Source organism: Protopterus annectens, chromosome 4.part0, assembly GCF_019279795.1.
Source record: "Protopterus annectens isolate FY-2018-M chromosome 4.part0, PAN1.0, whole genome shotgun sequence".
In the NCBI taxonomy this organism is placed as follows: Eukaryota; Metazoa; Chordata; order Ceratodontiformes; family Protopteridae; genus Protopterus; species Protopterus annectens.
The window spans coordinates 1,887,194,811-1,887,212,901 of NC_056733.1; the positions used below are offsets into that span (position 1 = coordinate 1,887,194,811).

General features: G+C 39.1%; 1 protein-coding gene across 3 annotated transcripts in view; it reads right to left on the reverse strand.

The window, feature by feature from the left end:
* LOC122800063 (rho GTPase-activating protein 7-like) overlaps window positions 1-18,091 on the reverse strand; it is a 988,694-nt gene that overhangs the window by 110,669 nt on the left and 859,934 nt on the right. The window lies entirely within an intron of this gene.

Sequence of the window (18,091 nt, forward strand, 5' to 3'; positions counted from 1 at the left end):
ATCCATTTGGAGATTGTTTGTTTGGATATGGCCTTGCTCTGTGCTCCTGCAGTGAAGCTGACTAGCAATTGATCAGTTTTTTCTAAAAGATTTAGTTCTGTCCAGGTAGAATCTGAGCTGTCTGAGCACATCTAGAGAATGTAGAATCCTTTCCCCCTTGTTTTGTGGGTTAGGGAAAAAGGTGGGCAAATGAATGGATTGGTTGAAAGCCACACTGGACACCACTTGTGGAATGAAGTATGAGTTAGTCCTGATGGAGACCCTGTCAGCATGAAAAATGATGAAGGGCTCTACAGCCATAAGTGCTTGTAGCTCTGATACTCTTCTAGGTGAAGTGATGGCCAGAAGCAAGGCTGTCTTGCAAGAGAGAAATTTTAACTCTGCTGAAGCTGCAGGTTCAAAGGGGGGTAGAGTGAGCTTTTCCAACACAAAATTAAGGTCTCAAGCTGGGGTAGGAGCTCTTCTGGGTGGCCTCAAGTTGCTAGCCCCTCTTAGGAACTGTTTGATGACAGGGTGTGAGAACAGAGGTGGCTTTGTGCTGAAATGAGCAGAGATGACAGATCCATGAATTTTAATGGAAGAGAAGGATAGACCCCTGTGTAGTAGGTCTGCCAGGTAATCCAGAATGAGAGGTAGGGAGGGCTGTACCATTCCAGCTCCCTTAACCTGGATCCAGGTGCAAAACCTTTTTCACTTGGCAGCATAAGATTTTCTAGTGCTGGGGCATCTGGCCTCATGTATAACATCTAGAACTTGTTTGCTTAGACTGGCAGCTTGAGGAGAGGTCAGGGAATAAGCCAGGCTGACAGGTTGAGGGTCTGCAGTTGGGGATGCATGAATTGTCCATTCCTCTGCGTCAGGAGTGTTGGGATCAGAGGTAGGTGCCATGGTGGCAGGGGTGACAGGCTGTGCAGCAGTGGGTACCAGTGCTGGCATGGCCAGTTTGGGACAATCAGGATTGCACTGGGTTTTTCCTCCCTTATTTTGAGCAGTACCCTTGAAATGAGTGGTAGAGGTGGAAATGCATAGACTGAGAGGTTTACTCACTGGAAGGATCGAGCATCTGCTTTCCAGGCCTTGTTGTGAGGTTCCCTGGTGCAGAATTTCCTGAGCTGATGATTGGAGTAGGAAGCAAAGAGGCTGACCTTCGGGGTGCCCCATTTCTGGGTTACAAGGGTGAAGGTTCTGTGGTCTAGTTGCCACTCATGTGGGTCTAGCAGGTTTCTGCTTAAATTGTCTGCAGATAGTTTAGACAGCCTGGCAGGAATTGTGCTAACAGGCGTAGTTGCATGGCTGAGGCCATGTGCCAAAGGGTTATGGTGAGCCTGCACAGAGGATAAGAGTGAGTCCCTTCCTGCGTGTTGATATACCACATCACTATGGTGTTGTCTGTTTTGATCAGTAGAGGCCCCAGGGAGAGTAGGGGTCTGAAAGCTGTCAGGGCATGCTGAACAGCTAACATCTCTTTTTGCTTGATGTGCAGATGCATTTGGTTTGGGCTCCATTGGCCTTGAATGCACATGCTGTCTAGGTGAGCACCCCAGGCATAGTCGGATGCGTCTGTGGTGAGGGCCTGGGTGGCGTGGGGTTATGAGAAGGGAAGTCCCTTGTTGTGGTAGCATGCTGCTGCCCATCAAAGAAAATCTTTCCTTAGACAAGGTATCACTGGTATAAGAGTTTCTAGGTCTTGGGAGTGCTGACACTAAAGGCTTTTTAGGTACCACTGTAGTTTCCTCATATGCAGTCTGGCATATGGAATGAGTAGAATGCAAGAGGCCATGAACCCTAGACCTTGCAGAATTTTCCTTGCGGATAGCTGGGTCCTGGTGGCTTGTTGAGAGAAGTAGGTGTCAGGTAGGCTTGTTTTTCTGGAGTAAGAAATGCCATCTGGGATGCTGTGTCCAGTTTTGCTCCCAGGAATACAATTTTTTGAGTGGGACCTAGTTTGGATTTCTTTTCATTGATAGTATACCCCATGGAGGTCAGTAGGTCCTTTACAAAGGTCAGGTGCTTGAGCAGCTTTTCCCGACTGTCTGCCTGACTCAGGCAGTCGTCTAAGTATGGGTAAATATGAATATTTCTTTGTCTGCAAAAAGCAATGGCATGAGCTAGACATTTTGTGAAAACTCTGGGAGCAGTAGATAAGCCAAAGGGAAGTGCAGAGAACTGAAAGTGCAGTTATCCTGCCCTGAAACATAGGTATTTCATGCATGATTCCCTGATTGGGATGTGTAGGTAGGCCTCTTTTAGGCCTAGGGTGGCTAACCAAGCATCCTTGGAAAGCATAGGTAGAAGCTGCTAGAGGGTGAGCATTTTGAATTTTGGTATCCCCAAAAAGGTATTTAGAATGGATAGATCGAGGATGGGGCACTATGTGCCCTCTTTTCTGAGTACCAGGAAGAGACTGGTGTAGAACCTTGGCCTATCTGTTCTGCAGGAACATGCTCTATTGCCCTCATGGAGAGCAGGGAAAGGACTTGCTTTTTGGCCTCTGCCCACTGGTTTTGGGGGAAGATCTGGGAACCCTTTTGGGGTTGGCAGAGTGTGGAAATAAAATCTGTATCCCTGGGGCACTATGTTGAGGACCCAGCAGTCATTGGTAATGGTGGCCCAGTTGCTTGCGTGGAAGGAGAGTTTTCCTCCTACGGGCATGAGCAGGTGGGCAGAGGGAGGGGGTGGAAGTGTAAAGTCATTGTGAGCTCTTACCATAAGGGGGTGGCTTTGCACTCCCTGGTTTTGAAGAGGAGGAACTCCATTGCTTAGATCTCTACATTCCCTGGGGCTGTTGTCTGGGGGGGTCTGTTTTCCCTGGGTCTGGGCTGAGCTGACCTGGAGGAGGCAGGAAAGGACCAGTGCTTGGAAGGGCAATGCCTATTGAACATTGGTGGCTGAACCTGTAAGAAGTCTTTAACTGTCTGCATAGATTTAGCTTTTTCTTCCATCTTTTTAAGACCTCTTCTGCCTTGGTGCCAAATAAGTTGTCTTTGTGCAAGGTTGCATCCAATAATTTGGATTTGACATGATCTGGCAAGGTCTATTCCTTAAGCCAAGCATGCCTTCTAAGGACAGAACCAGTGACTGCTGTCTTGCAAGATGCTTCTAGGGTGTCAAAACCACATTGTAGGGTGTGCTTAGTTACTTGACTTGCAGAATGCATTAACTCTTGTAACTCTTTATTTTATGCACAAGCAGGGAAATAAGATATTTTTTGTTTGAGGAGTTCCATGGTATGTTGCTGCTATTTCAGCATATGGAACTGACAATTTAATGCACTAATAGCAAGAGTAGCAGAGGTGTATACTTTTTTAACCCATCTGTCTAATGCATGGGAATCCCTATCTGAGGGAGTGGGATTCTTAGCTGAAGTTGCTTTGATTTCTTTAGGTCCTTGAGAGATGACCTCAGGGTCAACAGTAGGACTTTTGAAAAGAAATTTGTGAGAGTCAGGGACTTTATAATACCTGTTAGGTTTCCTGGGAGCAGGAGGGAGGGTGTCAGGGGTCAGACTGGATTCCATAAAAACATCATCCACAACATCCAGGACAGGAGGAATGGCCAGAGGTCTGTGCTGTGGAAGATCTAAGAATTCCCTGAGTCTCTTTTTTGACTGAGGATAGTCCTGACATTCCCATTGGAAATGCTCCCTTAAGGTATGTAGGGTTTCCCCAAATGAAAAGTCCTCGGGTGGAGAGGCTGAAGGGATGGATTCATCTGCATCAGAATCCTCATAAGCAGAGAGGGGTTGCATATCTTCATACTCAGATGCATCAGAGTCATCAGACTCCTTTTCAGAGAAAACTACTGGGGACAAGTCTCTTTTTCTTTTGGAAGGGGTAGCTTGGCTTCCCCTAATAAGCATCATAAGGTCTTCTGCCATTTTAAGCATTTGAGTCTGAGGCAAGGAAGCAGGTGCCTGAGCTTGGGGCGTCATTTTTTTGGGAGTGGTTTGTACCCTGGGCCTTAAAAACTTGGTTGTTTTTGAAAGAAGATGCAAACGAAGTTGTCAGTCTGTGTTGAACATCGGTAGTGCAAAGTACTTTCTTGGAAGCCGGTGCCTGCTCAGTGGCTCCGGACCCATCCAAGGTACAGACATCCATGAAAAATTATATATACGTCTTCTGTTCGTTTTTTGCTGTTACTTATATTTGCATGCAAGCATGCCACAGTATATTAACTCTTAGTATGACCAACTACTTTAATACTGTATTGTACAAGTACAATAAAAACACTGAGACAAACTGTTTCAGTTAATACGCATTTACTATTACATTTTCCTTTCAGATCTACAAGCATGCAACACCGATGCTGTCAGCTCTCTATGGCAAATTCCCAAAGCTTGTTTATGCACCCTCATATTTATACCAAAAAAGTCTGATATTTTTTCTCAGTCTGATGTATTACAATCTTCCTTTGTATAACACTTTTCTTTGTTCTTCTAATTTATGATTTGTCCTTGATTCTTTCAAGTTCGGTGGTCCAAGGAAACTCAGTTATCTGAAACGTGGTGTTCCAGCACTATCTGAAACTTGATGTTCCAACTTTATCTTGCTTGATGTTACATCTCTTTACTTCATTGATGTCCTTCCAGCTGACATCTGCGCAGTTATTTTTACAGACTTTGTTTCTCAATAACATATTCCTTTACATGGATGCCAATATCTAATTAAGCTATGCCAGCACACTTACCACTTTCTATTTTTCAGCATTTTATACTATTCCTAAATTAACTCTTTATATCATTCTTGCAGCTTTTTATTCAAGCTAATAATCATGCTAGCAACAGTTTTGAAAAGACAGCGGATACTATTATTCTTTCAGTTCCCCCTTATTTTATTTTATTTTTTTTGGAGGAACGGACTAATCTTCAGTTAAAGAAAAGACTGCATTTGTTTCGTCAGCATTGATATTTACAGTATTTATCATGACTTGTTGAGTTATTGCAACTCTTTGTAACTTGCAGCATATAAAACAATTTCAAGCTGTATTAATCAATTTAGAAATTTGGTCCCAGATGATGACCATCTTGTGAAGATGTCCCACCAATTATGGGCAGTGTCAGCTTCTCTTTTTGTCTTTTACCATTAACACTGGGTTATTTGAAACTACACATACAAACTGTGGTGCTGCTTTAACAAACATTTTTAAATTTGAAGGCAATATTGCCCATTTATACTAAATTGTAATCTGTCTATCAAAGATACTTGTAATGACTTACTAAATAGTAACATTCCCTTGTGCTTGTAAATGTATAATCTGTGAGATATCTTGTTCTACTAGTTTTTAAGCCAAGCTCTTTTAAATCTGCAATTGGTATCTTTAAAACTTGGAAATGTAATAATGAAGTGCAATATTGTTTTTTTTTGTATTGTTGTCCTATAATAGTACAAGTTGATGGTATTTTTACCATTTGATCCGTATAAAGTACTGGCCTGTTATTCAAAATGGTAAGTATTTTAACCCATGGTCCTTTTCTTGTATTACTGTGTTGTTTATACAAATACCCTTTTCCCCTGTTGAGTTTATTCTTATTTTTGTGTTATTGTCTACACACTATGACATTTTTGCATGCTGTCTTCCCTTGTCAGAACTGTTACATTTTTGAGGTAATGTACAGCATCTAATAGAGATAGAGTTGTTTATTGAAATGTTTATGTCAGTCTTTGATCCTTTCTCTACTTTTATGTATGCCTGACATTGTTCAGCTAACCATGCTGTTATATTTGTGTTGTTATCTTCCCAAATGTACATGCTGTATGCTTTTTACAACTGAAATTGTCTTGTGTTTTATTTTGTGTAGCATTTTCCCAACTAAGTTTTATACATGAAATATTGTAATTCCCTCTGTTTTGATGTCCAGAATGATGCAAATGAAATGCAGATGTCTATGTTGAATGCTGTGTGCCTTGTCTCGCAGCTGCATTTTTATCTATAGTTCTTGAAGCATGTTCCAGACACTGAACATTCAGCTTGTCTCAAGCTGTACCAGAATATATGTGTGCTACCAAACAGAAATACATGTATTTAACTAACTATATTATTTCTACACATATTATAGTAACAGATGTGTATATGCATCTAACTAGCAAATAGATGTGCACATACATTTGTACATTTTTAAACATATCTATCACGGTATACATTCCCTCTGTTTTATTTTAAATACAAAACTGTCTATAGTCAAGTTATATTGCTATTAACTAGAAACACATTGGGAAACAAAACCTTTAGTTTTCTTTTAATACAGAAAGTTAACACAGTTTAATATTGTCAACACAATGATGACAACCATTACTATTAGAATTGGATGAATCTGAATATGACTCTATACAGTGATGTTCTATACAGTAATTTATTGACAATGCTTGAGGATTTTATTGCAAAGGCATTGCAGTCTTGTTTTTTTGAAAAAAAAAACACATATGTCACAAATGTCAAGCTTTGATTTGTTACTCTATTTACATAGATAAACCATTTAGTATATGCTGTACAGAATACACTTGCTTGTACAGATTGTTTTTGCATTTGTACATACATGGCTGTCATGTACAATCAGTCCAGTTTTTAAACCTAGGATTAAACTGAAGCCTGCTAATTACATAACACTTTGTACCTTTATTTTAGTACCTTTTGCAATACAGTTTACACAGTTAGTGTAAAATTGAAATCATGCCCTTCCCCCTGTAGTATACATCATTTTATTGCAGTATTGTTTATTTGCTTTATGCTGTGAGAATTTAATGTATGCTTGCCCTTTGGCTGTTACCTAGGCTGTGACACTTTGGTCTTACACACGTGCTTATTTTTTTTGCCATTTTGAAAAACAGAAAATATTTTTATAAAGCTTTTTCTGTTGCCTATACTGTCAAAGTTGTAATCGCTTTTACCCATTTTGAAAATACGTTTACTGTTACTAGTAGCTATTTCTACCCTCACTTTTTGTAAAGGGACCTGCATAATTTATTTTAACTGCATACCATAGTCCATGTACTGACTGTAGTCGGTGTAGTATTTACTTGCAAACAGATTATTAATGACATGCATGCACAAGTATGACATCTTATTACAATTACCAAACAAGGTTTGTGTAGACTTTTGTGCTTTTTGCTTAATGCTGTACGTGAATACTTAACAATAATGTTTTAGAAAAAGTAAGCTATTTGGCCTGGCAACCAGTCTTGTTTCCTTGACCTTATAAATTTCAGTACCAGTAACATTTTATGTTATGCAACATTCCTTGTAACTACCCATTCTGGCCTGGAAAGATTTGAGATCACATTACTTACTTTTTTCTTTCTGCACATTCCAGACGCTTAACCCATAACTCCTTCAGCACTTAGTCATACCTTCAGTCATTTGTTAATATACTTGCAACTTGATATTAGAATGCAGTTGTGAACTCTTAGAATTATAATAAACATTTGTAATTTGCCTAACTATGCATATTGCTTTTGAATACTGTTTTTGCTGGAGTCTGTGCTATTTTTATGCTATCATACGATTACAAAATATTGTAAGAAACAAAAGAGATATTGACTTAACTAACACATGCTTAAAACAAATATATTTACATGATTTACATTTGCTGTTGCGTGCCTTTTGCTGCACTTTAGGTGAAAATAAAATACATGCATGTCAGCCTTGTGACATCATGTCTTTACTGTGTTTAACTACTCTCATTTGATTTCTGTACCCTAGAACTGTTTTGTTATTTGAAATGGTTTTAAAATCACTATTTAAGTCCCTTGCTTTAACTGAATGAAAGTTTGTGCTGTGTGCGCTTAACCATTTTCTAAATGTAGAATAGTACGTCGTAAATTATTTTCTATCAGAGTAGTTAACTGCTGTTGCTTTAACTCTTTACTAACCAGATTATATTTGTCAGTATTCTGTTATGCTGACTTTAAAGCTCTTGTAAACTTTTGAAAAAGTGTTTGCATATGTTGTCTGAAGTTTTTGAACTCACTCTGACTGTGTCTTAGTAGTTTGTTAAATCTTTTTGTCAGTTCACCATGAACCTCGTCTCTGTTTTTATCTGTTTTGTAATGTGCAGTGGTTTATGCCACTTTTGTCTAGCAAGATGTACAGAAGATTCTGTAAATAACTGACTTGACTGATATTGTAACTCTGAAATTAACATTTTACATGTGATGACAAGACATAATGCATCTGGTTGTTTACCATTACTTTTCTGACATTGCACACAGAAAGCAGTTTCATATTACTTGCACAATAAATGTTTACTGTCATACCAATGATGTTGCTGTTTAAGATACCAGTCAGATGTAATGTATTTACATAAAGCATTGACATCAACTTTAGCTAGTAAAGTACTACCTGTGCTACAGTTATGTTTATACCAATCTTTAAATTCTGACCATACATGTGCTGGACTATTATTACTGTCTGCCTGAAAGGTAGTCTTACACTGTACACTTTTGTGTTTTATGGCATCCATGCTGTAGAATGAGAAACAAAAAGAAAATTATCAGTTTCTATGTGGAAGGTGGCCAAGTCTTCCATCAAGAAAGTGTTGAAAGTTCCTCGTTGATTCTCCCAAAAGGTGGTCAAACACAGCTGGCAGATTCAGATGTGTCAATGTACAGGACCTGTGGAACTTGCAGAGATGCACTGTTCTGCTACTAGATACTTTGCAAATGTTTGCACTGTAATTGGTCATACTAACTGAATAAAATGAAAACAAAGCTGTAGTTGTCACAAGAAGAAACAATTTGGTCTGTCAACTGTGGCTCACCATTGAAAAATTATATGCACTTCTTCTGTTGTTTTTTTGCTGTTACTTACATTTGCATGCAAGCATGCCACAGTATATTAACTCTTAGTATGACCAGCTACTTTAATACTGTATTGTACTAAGTACAATAAATACACTGAGACAAACTGCTTCAGTTAATACGCATTTATTATTATATTTTCCTTTCAGATCTAAAAGCATGCAACACAGATGCTGTCAGCTCTCTATGGCAAATTCCCAAAGCTTGTTTATACACACTCATATTTATACCAAAAAATCTGATATTTTTTCTCAGTCTAATGTATTACAGTCTTCCTTTGTATAACACTTTTTTTGTTATTCTAACTTATGATTTGTCCTCGATTCTTTCAAGTTCGGTGGTCCAAGGAAACTCAGTTATCTGAAACGTGGTGTTCCAGCACTATCTGAAACTTGATGTTCCAACTTTATCTTGCTTGACGTTACATCTCTTTACTTCATTGATGTCCTTCCAGCTGCCATCTGCGCAGTTATTTTTACAGACATTGTTTCTCAATAACATTCTCCTTTACATCGATGCCAATATCTAATTAAGCTATGCCAGCACACTTACCACTTTCTATTTTTCAGCATTTTATACTATTCCTAAATTAACCCTTTATATTTCATATCATTCTTGCAGCTTTTTATTCAAGCTAATAATCATGCTAGCAACAGTTTTGAAAAGACAGTGAATACTATTAGTCTTTCAATCTGCAAAATCCATAGTCAAAGAAGAGTCTCTTGGCATACCGGAATCCGAAATTCTTGGTAGCTGCATGCAAATCCACAGAAGTGGGTATCAGGGGCTGTGAAAGTGCTTCTCTGAGGACCAGAGAACTGACGACTAGCTTAATGGAAGCATCGGTGGCAGTTTTGGACCTGTGCGGTCTGTCTCTGTCTTTATCCTTATGTTTTTTTGGAAGATCAGTAGTCGGATGGCTTCGCGAAGCCATATTGGAATTCAAAGACTGAGAGTGAAAATATCTAGCTACAATAAGGGCCCGATGATGTATAGTTCTGGCATTGAACAAAGCACAAAAGTGACAGTGGGGGACGTCGTGCTCTGGATCTAAACAGGTGAAGCAATAAGAATGAAAATCTCAGTGTGGTATTTGTTTTCCACAGGCAAGACAATTATTAACTTTTTCTGACCTCAGTTAGAGCAAGAAAAAAGGATCCCCAATGGGGTACTTAGCTTTAGAAGACTTCAACTTCAATTTGGAAATGAAAAACTCAGGTAGTCGCTAACCGGCACTTGTGCGAACTGCTTCTGCTTTGGGCTCCTCAGCAAGAAAGACTGATATAATAGCGTCAGCAGCCTGATTTTATACCACTGACGACCTGATGTTAGTCCTGGAATGACAGCAACCGACGCAGAAATACTAAGCCTCTGGTATTCGGGCCGATTGAGGGCTCTCCTGACAGGGATAACCCAAATGTGATGACTGCAACAGTGAAACACGAAGAACATCTGGCTGTCCAGACTAAAATCATATTTATTATCAATGATATTTCTAGATATTAACCAATGCGCTGATGAAGCTGAGATAGATGTTTAGCTTTAAGCATAACATGAGATATTTTTGGCAAACTTGCTCACAGAAGATCTGTCTCTGCATTTTGATCCTGTTTCATTGCACACTGCCTTCTGTTACTCAGACTTAACTTTATTCTCTGCATGAGTACAGAAATCATTGCCTCTACAAACAAGTGAATAACTGCAACTGTGAGACCCATTTACTTTGTGACTATGTAAATTATTATCAAAACAAGGTGTATCTGTGTGAATCAAAATCTCATTGAACTACACTTGTATGAATCACTTTCTCTGTATGAATCAATGCTCCATTGCACTACACTTGTGTGAATCACTGTCTCTGTGTGAATCAATACCTCATTGCACTACAATTGTGTGAATCATTGTGTGGGAATCAATGCCTCATTGCATAGGTTCATAGGTAGGTACTAGGCTACCAGCCCAAGGGCCTAAGTAAGCCTAGCCAACAAGGTTCCCTGGCTTACGCCACCCAAGAAAGTTATTTTCCTGTGCCCCTGTTGAGTAGAGCCACAGAAGTGATCCCCGGGGTGTAGTTCCTATTTCCCATCCACTCATCAAGATTTTTCTTGAAGAGTGCTAATGAGGAATTTTACTACAAATATTAAGTTGCTAAACTAAAATAATTTGAAATTTTACTGTATACTCAGTTTTTGTGCACAAAAACAACATTATTTGACCAGTGGCTTGAGATTTTGGACAGAATAAGTCAACAATAAAAATGTGGATACAGAGAATGGATTTCTCAGACACATCTGTTTGAAGGAAGGAATCAACTCTCAGTGATAATATTACATTTGGCACATGTATCCAGCTTAGGTGTGATGGGTTTATCTTTTATGCACAGTTATTCTTATTTTTGACACATTTTCTGCATTTTACAAGCACACTGTCAATAGCCGGTTTAATTGCACTCCTGGACAGACTGTTGCTTGCATTACACTATCAGTTACAGTATTGGTTACATTGTCTATTTCTTGGCCACTGGCACTGTTTGCTTCAACTGCTTGTAAAACCAGTGTCTGATCCTTACTTATAGACTCTGTTAAAACTTTAACATATCTTTCTACTGTGCTGTTAACGACACCAAGAACAAAATGGTTTCATGATCAATTGAGCAGCTTTAATTTCTAACTTTCTTTGCTACCATACTGTTCTTCAAATAACACTTTGACTTTAGAGTACTGTTTTGTCAGTTAATTACAGTGTTTTGCTGCAGTTTAATTTTATAAATTTTAAAATCTTCAGTGAGAGCTTCTATTTAAACACTTGTTAACTTTACTATGCTACAAACATTCACTGTTTTTCCACTTTTTAAAACTTTCAGGAAGTAGTTTACCTTTACACTCTTCTCCAGTACTGCATTTAGTGCTATATTTTAGCAATGAATCCTTAAACTCACAGTACTGTTGTGTGTAATAAATCAGTCACATAGGCATCTACAGACACACGTGAGCTCTGATTTCTGGTTCAAATAAATACTGACCTTACAGTAAATAATTGGACTGACAGTAATCCTGAACCTTGATCTTTGTGGTGTCTAATCAAAATGTTACTCTTCAGTTAGGATACTGTATTAACAGCACAATTGCATTACCTGGCATATGTAGAAGCCTAACTACTGCAACATCTATACTGCATTTGTGCAGTAATTTTTTCAACTTCTTTCAAACTGTCTTACATTTGTCTTGAAAAACTAATGATACTGGTGGTATGAAATGAAATGGTGATTCCATCACAGATTTTAAACTGGTATCCAGAGGAAATTAATAAAGATACTGATGAGTCCAGAAGGCAATGTGCTGTAAACAATGAAAGGACACTGTAAATGTCATTTGAAATATTTTTTCTGCAGTGAAGTGAATTTTTACAGTTTTTATATTTTATTTATTTATTTTTTCTGAAAGTGCTTTCTTATATTGAGTCAAATAGGCATATCATTGCATAACTTTTTCTTGGAAATAAAGGGTTCTCTCAGTATCCACATAAAACCAAAGCTGATATACCTTGTGGCAGTTTAATAAAACTTTGGGTATGGTGACTCATTTTGTTTAAAGGTATCACGTGAAAATGGAAAATAGTTTAATTGCATTGTAAAATGATACTTAGTTCAAAGACAGTGTTTAAATCCAGAACCTCCCAGCTCTGACAAAGAGTCTTCAATTACATTTTTCTGCTGGACATTGGAAAGGTTTAAACTATTAAAAAGTAGCTTCCACAGAGAAGACCATGATACCACCACAGCATCATGTCTTTTCAGGACTTCTGGAAGGTTCACTATCTCTTGGACATAGATGGTAAATAAAAGAGAGAGGCATAGGTGCAGAACCTATTTCATAAATGACCATTCTGCTTACATATGTGGCAGCATGTGCTGAAGGAACTATAGCCACGTGGTATTTGACATGCATGGTACTATGGGTAGTAAATACACACTACACTGCATTATATGTTGCACCAGTGAAAGACTGGAAGATAGGATCTAAACTGATAAACAACTGTGCTTGTCGTAAGCAAGTAGAACCAAAAGGGTTCCACACAGGATGTTTATTTTGTTTGTCCTTGACCATAATATGGATGACTGACAGCATTGTGCTAAATTTAATCAGGGTACCAAATTCATTTCTAACAATGCTTTAAGTCCATATGGGAGAAATCTAAGAAAATATTTTATTTTAAATAGCTTGTACCAGCAAAGGCTATGAAAATGACAGAGACGATTGAAAAGAGGGTTAAGTCATTGCATTGAAAAAAAAAGACTGACAATGTGCAGCCATTTGCAAGGTTCACTGAGGATGGTACAACATTTCTGATCACTCCCAAACATGGGGACATAGAGTAATTACAGTGACACCAGAGCCTGAGCTGATGTTGGTGTCACTTATTCAGTAAAGAAGGTACCTTCATCAGTACCTTCTAGCCCTGACTTCTTAAAAGTCAAAGAGGTAGATGAAACAGACATTACTACCATGGAGGAGCCCATTGATAACCCATTGAATACAGCTCATGTTACTGACTTAAAAAGGGCCAGGTACCCTGAGTCTGTGTTTTCCTTACAAAGTTCTGGTGTGGGAATGATAATCATAGATAGCAAAATGGAAGGACTAACACTGGCCTCCTTCCTAAGCTAAGGAGAGCCTTTGTCAGAACCATTAAAGGCCCTTGGTACTAACAGTAAATGAAAGCAGAGACATTTTCTTCTTTCATCTGAGAAAGAAAAGTATTTTTATATTTTGTCAAATTATTGACCTTGTTTTATTGAGCATTTTCTACAAAGACTCATCTTAACCATCTTAGTGATTATGGCAGAAAATTAACTGAGACAGTCAGTAACATGAGATAAGCATTAACATGGCCTACATCAGCATTTTCTCCAAGAAAGAGATTATTTAAAGATGTAAAAGTCATCGACGGTAGGATTCCATCCTTATCTAAGACTTTCTTGGAGCTATGGCATCACAACGATATACATTCAGAGGCAACAAACACTAGATCATAGAACTGTGCATTTATTTCATGACAGCTCTCAGTTATGCTGTAACTTAAAAGCTGATCCAGCAAATTTGGCTCTGCCATCAGCTTAAGATGCGATTCCTCTACTTTTTGGTATATTCCACTTTTAGAGGGGAAAAAAGTTGCTGGGTAGATTTGGAAAGAAAGTTTATACATCCAGTATCTCAGCATTAAGGACCATAATTATCTAGCTGATATGTTGCTGTGTCAAAATAGAATTCTGGCATTGCCACCATTCCATAGTGCAGAGGGATAAAACAATGACTATGTCCCAGATCACCTGTATTTGAATAGCAGTACAGAAAGCAGGATGAGTGAAGTCATGGGGGGAGAAGTGAGTGATATTTATTGGCTCACTCATTCTGCAGGAGGGAGGTGGTGTAACCCTGTTGCCAGACCATCACATAGGAGTGTTAGAATGTTTCTGGCAGCATAAGTGGTCACTATATGACTCTGCCTTGACTGCACCAACAAGCCAGGAGATCAGCAGTTACAGGAGTCATTAACATGAAGACCTGCATGTGGGGTGAGTTAATGAAGTCAGACAGAATGAGTTTTCAACAGCCTGAAGAAGGTTCTGGCAAAATATCTGGTGACTCAGGAAGTGGCGGTGGGATAGTGCTCAGTTGTTCTCAGTAGTGATGGAGAATTGCTGACCTTGACTGAGGATATTGTTGAGAGATAGAAGAAGCATTTTGAGAAACTCCTGAATCCAATGTACTTGGAGAAAGTATATGTCGGAATGATAAAAATTTTACTTCATCCAGTAGCTGAGCCTTTGTTTCATAAGGAGCAATGTAGATTGCATTCTGGCTTTGGAACAGTGGACCCTTCTTTTTCCTTGAAAAGGCAGTGGAATGATTATAGGAATTTGACAGTACATTTCTAGCTGCGTTTTTTGGACTTGGAAAATTCACGATTGTGTATATTGAAATGCCTTGTGGAAAGTGTTATAACAGTACAGCATCCTAGGACAAATGCTCCTTCCCATTCAACCCATTTAACTGAAAAGCAAGAGTTCTGTCATGTTTTTGGCATTATGTCAGTACATTCAAGGATGTCCAAGGTGGGTGTAGGAGTTTGTCAAGGAGGTGCCTATTTTCCCTTTCTATTTATGATTTTCCTGAGTAGAATAACAAGGCACAAGCAAAATGACACAAGAAGTGAGTCATAGGACAAAGTCTGCTTGCTGCATCCTCCTAATGGGCTGTGCATCCTGCAAAAGGTGCCCAGGTGACATCCTCAGAAGGAATCCAAACCACCTGACTCTTCTCTACACAGAGGAGCACTGGTTGAACCTTGAGATATTTCTTAATTGCTAAACTTAGTCTGCCACAGACCGTGAACCCAGATACCCTGAGAAGAAACCTAATTCCTAGCACTTGTATGTATCCATGATTGTATCCTCTTGGTCATTACCCAGTGCTTATGACCATCAGAGGGATATGCTTTGTTTTGTAGCTGATCTCACTTCACTATCACACACTGCCTTGCAATACCTTCAGTACATTTGCTGCTGTACCCAACCAGCCATCATCCTCCCATTCTAATGTTTAATTCCCGCTTTTAGTGACAAAGATTCTACCAATGATAATATGGTGTTTCCAGATTCAGAAATAATTAACAAACTTTGTCTGGAAATTGTTGAGTTTCAAGATTAGCTTGGGATTCATGAACTAAGGTAAAACAGAGTGTATGATGTTTTGGTACCTGCCTTTCTAATGCATGCCAAGATGCAGATGATATATGCCAGTAAATATCTGTATGAGTGTTCTGATAAGTTAACAAATTTTGTGTTAACTACAGAATTAGAAATTAGTTGGGAAATCTTATTGTAGTAGAAAGTCTAGTATCTATTTGGGCAGATGTAGTAAGCTATGAAACTTCTGCAAATATTGTTTATGCATTTTATGCTTAATATAAGGTATAGCTTCTGCAGACATCAATCAGATATAGCTTTACTTAAGAAATATATCAAAAATAAAAACTCAGAGGAACAACCTAAATGGATTAGAATTTTAGAGCAATTATGTTAATAAATAATTCATTCACATAGAAGTTTATCTTGTGTACACTATGTGCTATGGTGTACTTAAAAGAAGCTCCTGGGAAATTTTTGTTAAATGTAGCTGAGGGCCAGGATGTTATTGTTTTATTTACTGAGGTTTATTTAACAAACAATACATGGTTTAGACAATGGAACAGTAGCCAGCTCCTTTCAATAGGAGAGAGGATAACAGATGAGGGTGGGAGATCAGACAAGGTAACCACTCACAGCATTGTTCATGCTATGTAAGGATTTTCTCCATATACGCTCATCTCTCTTGTATGCTGAATGGTGACAGATGGGCATGCACATAGCCATTTGTGATGATGAATTCCTCATTTTTCCAAATTAACACATCATCTGCTGATGCATTAAACACACACACACACACACACACACACACACACACACACACACACACACACACACACACACACACACACACACACACATACTCACACACACACACACACACACACACACACACACACACACACACACACACACACACACACACACACACACACACACACACACACACACACACACCTACCTTGCAGCATTTGACATCATCAAATGATGCCTGATGCTGTCAAACTAGAAATGGCTAATGCTGGGAATGAAACTAACCAGAAGGGGCTGCTATAGTGTATAGAGCTGTGAATATCAGTACCAGTGTCAGATGGATAGCTTCTTGGTAAACTGTTAACTAGAATGTTTCCTTGTGGTCATACTTCCTTGCAGTTATTCCTGCAGCATTTCTCTACTGCCAAGTATTACATGGAGACAAAGTATCATTACTTTCAGTTTGGTTTCAGTATGCAGGAAACTTATCATCTTCATCTGAAGGTGTCAGTATGACAGAGCTACTAAACAAACACTGTCTTTAGTTGCTCATAACCCCCCCCTGCAGTTACCATCCCTACAGCACCACACTGACAGTACCCCTAGACATAGCCGGCTTTAGACACAGTGAACCCTGCAGTTGTCTGGGGCACCCTGTTCTCCTCCAACCACAGCAAGTTATCTTATCCTGATATTTTGTAGCATGTCTGTCAGACCGACAAAAGCTAGTACAACAATCTGGTATACTTAATAAAACAGATGGGTTTCATAGTTTCATAGTTTCATAGTATAGTACTAGGCTATCTGCCCTGGGGCATTTGTAAGCCTAGCCATAGTGATGTGGCTTTTGCCACCCCATGAAATGGTACAAAAATGTACAGAATAAATCTAGAATACTGTGCCTCTGTCTAGTAGTGACACAGTGAAGGTCCCCTTATATAATAGAATTAGTTTACTGTGCCCCTGTCTAGCAGTGACACAGATGTGACCCCTGAGGTAAACTTACGATCTCCCATCCACTCATCAAGATTTCTCTTGAAGAGAGTCAGTGAGGGGCTCTGCCTAATACGAACTGGGATCCAGTTCCAAAGCATGGGAAGCCTCTGGGTTATGAATCTATCCCTCCAGCATGTCCTATTCATACTTGTGCCGAGGTTTAAGTCTTTAGCTCTCGTGGTCCTGATGGATTTGGATTTTTTGAGGTGGAGCATGTCCATCAGATCTTGATTGGACATGGCCTTGTACGTCAGGCAGAGATCACCTCTGAGCAGGCGGTATGCTACTGAATAGAGCTGAAGTTTCTTTAGTCTGGCAGAATAAGACATATGTTGGAGACCCTTGATCCTTTTGGTGAGGTACTTTTGTGGTCTCTCCAGCTGTTGCAAGTGCCGGGTGAGGTACATACCAAATGGGGCATTTTACTCAATCATGGGTCTGATGAGGGAGGAATATAGGGGTACAATGACATCCTTGGATCTGGATGTGAAACCCTTCATGATGAGGTGTGCAAGGTAGAATGTTTTTCTAACCACTTTGGCAATGTGGGTGTCAAATGAGAGGTCGCTGTCTACTTGGGTCCCTAGGTCTCTGATTACTTTTTCCGTACTCAGTGGGTTGCTGTCTATGTGATAATTTGTGGGTACTTTGTTTTTTCCAAAAGGGATGACTATACATTTTTTGGCATTTAGTTTAAGGCCGTGACTACGGCACCAATTGTCCGTTTCAGTGAGGCCTTTTTGTAGGATGTGTGTATCTGCTGGTGTATCGACTATGGCGCCTAGTTTGCAGTCATCTGCGAACTTTGTCAGCCACAGCCCTCCCATGTTTGCTTTAACATCTGAGAAAAAATGCCGAACAA